Raw genomic sequence first — 4,498 nt, forward strand, 5'->3', positions numbered from 1 at the left:
GAGGCCCCCACTCCCTGACCGCGAGGCCTGTGGGTAACCGCGTCCAGCGAGAGGCGCCGGCCCTTCCCAGGCCCCCCACTCCTCCCCACGCTCAGCGTCTGTGTCGCCCCAGAGGAGACAGGGCCTCCTGCCTGCAGTGCTGTCTTCCTCACCCTGAGTACTCAGGGGAGGCCCCAGAGCACGTCCCCACCATCCAGTGACGCCTTCCCTGGTGATGGCCGTGGCCCCTGCCTCCACGGGCAGCTGGAGCCCCTGCGCCGGCCTCCCTCGAGAACCTTTGAATCACAGGCCCTCAGAGCCAGAGGCGCCCCCAGCTGCCACCAAAACGGCCTGCCCTGGACAGACCGGAAAGAGGAGGCCCCCCCAGGACAGCCCGTCCCGGCCGCGCCCCACCCTCCCTGCCCCACGGGCTCCCGTGACTCAGACGGGGTGAGACCGTCCCCCAGGCGTCCCTCGCAGGTGTCCCGCCTGGTCAAGTCCACATCAACAGGACGGCGGCTCTCCGCTGGCACCCACTCGGGACCGGGGGGCACAACGTGACCTGCTCTTGGCCTCGAGTACCCGCGGGCCCCACGCTCACAGAGGGAAGGCCGGCCCTGCTGTGCACACGCCCACACACGCCCGCGTGCACACACCCATGCGCACGGGCACGCACGGGTCCACCTGCTGCTTCTACACGCGGAAGCCGCGGAAGCCACTGACAGAAGCGCCATCTTGTGGCTCCCGTGTGGGGCCCAGGTGGGGAGCCACGGGCCAGCGGGGGTCATCTGCTCACGTCCAGAGGAGCCGAGGCCAAGAGAGGGAGGGGGACTCGTTCAGGGACTCCCAGCGAGCTGGCGGCCAGCCTGCACCAGGCTCCCCTGAGGGCTGGACCAAGCAGATCCTGCAGGGGCAGGGGCCCCAGCAGGTTTCCTGTACCTGCCACACGGGGGCGCCAGCAGGGCCCGTGTCCCCACCACACACGGGGGCCCCGCAGCCCGGCCTCAAGGTGGTTGGGCCCAGGCCTGTCTTCCCTCCCTCTGCTGCCACCCTGCCCCCAGCCCTCCCGGGGCACCTGCGCCTGAGCTGGGGACAAGCCACGCCCCCTGGGGCCCGCCCTCCCGCGCCTCCACCCCAGGGCACCTCCGGGAGGCCGGAGCACCCGCGGTCAGATCGGACAGCCTTGGCTTTCTCTGCAAGGAAAAGACACGGTAATTCTCTCCGGAGGGAGGCGCGGGCCTGGCGTGGGGGTGCCGGAGAGCCGCCGCGCGCCTTTGCGCTCACTTTGGAAACTGTCAGTTCAGCAGTCTGGCTAACTACCTGCTCGGCGGTGGCCTTAAAACTGTCCACGCTCATAAATCACCCCAGGATTTAAATAAGCGCTGGTGGCAGGTAATTTTTCAGAACTCCCCCACACTCACGCCCAGGACCGCGGGTGGAGTGGACAGAAAACGAATTAAGACAGGGCTGAGAGCGGAGGCGCGCGTGAAGGAAGCCGGGTGCCTTGTGTGCACGGCAGGGGGGCCTTGGGAGACCGAGGAGGCCGTCCCTCCACGCTCTTCCCTGCCGAGCACCTCCCCACACACACACACACACATCGGAGAGGCCACCAGCTCGCAGCCTGCCCACAAAGAGCTCTTCACGCGGGTCTGTCCCGATGGTGTGGCACCCTCCTCCCTCTGGGTTGTCTGGCTGATGGCAGGAAGCCTTTACTTAAGGCAAGGAAGTGCCGAGGGGATCAGGCGCTGAGCAGGGCGCCTCCTCTGCCCGCGCTCAAGCCGCAGGGCATTGGTCCCAAGACAGTAGCCAAGACTGGGAAGCGAGAGAATCAAATGTCTCCTTGGGACATTTTCCAAGACCATTCCCCCCCCAAAGCAGAAGGAGTGTGGCCCTCCATGTCTGCCCCGCTGCTCTGACGCTCACTCATTCATTCAACAGACTCTCAGACCCCTGCCTGAGGCCAGAGTCTACACTCTGTGATCTGAAGTCAGGACTCTGTGTAAGCTGGGTGTGGGCTGGGATGTGGGCTCGTGTGAGCCTAGGACCAGGGCTCAGTGTGGGCTGGGACCAGGGCTCAGTGTGGGCTGGGATCAGGGGTCAGTATGGGCTGGGACCAGGGCTCAGTGTATGCTGGGATCAGGGCTCGGTGTGAGGCTCAGTCAAAAGTCTGTGGCACAGGCTCAGAGCGGGGGTCTGACATGCTTAGGTATCACAGCTGGTGACAGGAGTACTGGCGGACCCCTCTGTGCTGCTGTCCCCCACCTGAGGACAGTGGAGCCTGGTGGAACCTGCCATCTGACCACCACGGGTCATCCCTTCCCCCTCTCGGCCCCAAGGGTTTGCAGACCCCGAGGAAGGCAAAAGCCGCCCACCTCCCTGTATCCTGTGTCTGGAGTGTGGGTCCTTCTGAGCTCCCGGGACACTGGCTGATGGAAGGGCCGGCAAGAGCTCACTGACCACACGGGAGGATTCTGGTGGACACCAAGGCTGTGGCCACCACCGGAGGTCACTCCTCCAGGAAGGGCCCCTCCCCGTTGCCCAGATGGAGAAGGCCCCCTGCCGGGTCCAGGCTGCCCCGGAGTGGGGAAGAGATTGGGGGTCCTCCTGACTCCCCAGCCTGGAGCTTTTTCCCAGGGCGGCCTCGAGGCACCTGTCCCAGCAGGAGCGCCCCATGCTTCCCATCTGCTGCCGGGCACTCTTGGGAGGGTGGTCCGTGACCCTATGACGCAGCACCCACTCTGCCCCTCCGGGGCGAGACCATGAGAAGGGCGCCGGGCCCTTACCCAGGATGCATCTGGCTCCCAGCATGGCAAAGAAAGATGGGGGCGGTGCAACCCTGAGGCCGGGCCCCGTGGGGACACACCGCGTGCGGCCCCCACTGGACACCAGGACCGACGGCCGGGCCCCTGGAGCCTGGGACCCACTCCCCTTGCCCGTGGGCCCCCCATAGAGCCCCTGCCTGCACCCCGTTCCCTCCAGGCCCAGCCAGGTGACTCTGGTCACACATGGGCAGGAGGGCCAGCCGAGGATGGGGTGCCCTGAGGAGGGCTGTGATTCCCCGGGGGTTCCCGAGACCCCGAGAACACTGCCTGCCGTTGCCCGTGAAACCACTGGGGCCTGCCTTCGGGAAGTGCGCTGCCCTCATGGGCTCCCCCTGGGACTCGAGGCTGCTGGGCCTTCGTGACACTGAAGGGCCCCTGTGGCAGCAGCCCTGCGCTGCCAGTCCCTGCGTCCCTCCAGCAGCCTAGGACACGGCTGCCTCCTGGCCGGTCCTCCAACGCCACCTGGTGGCCCGTCTGCCCGCGTCAGGGGCCTCCTCCAGCCTCTCCTGGGTGACCCGGGACGACCGGCTGGGGCCTCACCTGGCCGGACGCCCCGAGCAGAGGTCGGTGTCCAGGGGTATCCGGCCCGCCCGTCCCGGCTGGGGCGGCGGATCCAGGTCTGAGCGTTTTGCTGGAGCGGCACCCTTGGTCTTGAAAAGGGGTTTTGCTCATCAGAAAGAACTCCATCCCCTGAGGGGAAAGGCAATAAAAAGCAAATAAATGCAAGAAATTAGAGCTGGCCCAGGCCGAGAGGGGCCCGTCCTGATTGCTAATCAAATTCCCATTCCTGAAGATCTTTAAAACCCTTCCTGTGCCGAGTTATTGTCTCCAAAGAGCTGTTATCACTCGTATAAAAAAAACTTATAAAAAATTCTAATCAACACTGGGTCTTAAACCGCAGCACCCCGCACCCGGCACGGCAGCGTCAGCGAGGATGTTTATGAGGCATTTCATGCCTCCGGCTGCCCCCTCAGCCTCGCAGCTTCAGTCGCCCATCAAAGTGATAAAGAAGGTGTTTTGTGACTCAAAAGTTATTTATTAACACCCAGTGTTTTCCACACGAGTCTCTCGGGCAGTGAGGGGAGGCCTCCCTGACAGGCTGGAGAGCTGTCACCAGGCGGCCCCGCTCCCCCGTCACTCCCTGCTGCCCCAGGCCACCTGGAAAGGCGGTGACACAGCCTGAGCAGCACAGCAGGACGGGGTGTCTGAGGCCGCCGGGCGCCGGCTCCTGCAGGCGCCGCCCGAAGAGCCTTCGCACCCGTTGCACACCCGGACACAGCCGTGAGCCCTCAGGCCCCCCACAGGCGAGCCGGCGGGGAGCTCAGAGCGGGACCCAGCGCCCCGCGGGACCTTGCCTGCTCACCCCATCTCAGTCCTCGGTTTCCTCGTGTGCTGACTCTCAGCACAGACCCGGCAGCCTGCTCCCCTGAACACAGGCCTGGGGCCACCCACCCCCACAGGGCCCCTTGTGGCTGGGGCCGGGCTCTCGTCCCCGCTGCTTCCTGACCTTCCCACCAGGTGCCAGAGGGCCCAGGGTGATGGAGGGCCCTCGCTGGGGGACACAGCCGGCAGCAGTCCACCCCCGTGGCAGCCATCGGCAGCCTGAGGGGACCGGCCGGGGGCCAAGGGAGCGGTGTCCCCGCTGCCCTCTGCGGCTCCCTCCCTCCGCAGCCCTGCCCCCGCTGTGGGTCCACTCT

Source organism: Panthera onca, chromosome B3, assembly GCF_046562875.1.
Source record: "Panthera onca isolate mPanOnc1 chromosome B3, mPanOnc1 haplotype 2, whole genome shotgun sequence".
Taxonomy (NCBI): domain Eukaryota; kingdom Metazoa; phylum Chordata; class Mammalia; order Carnivora; family Felidae; genus Panthera; species Panthera onca.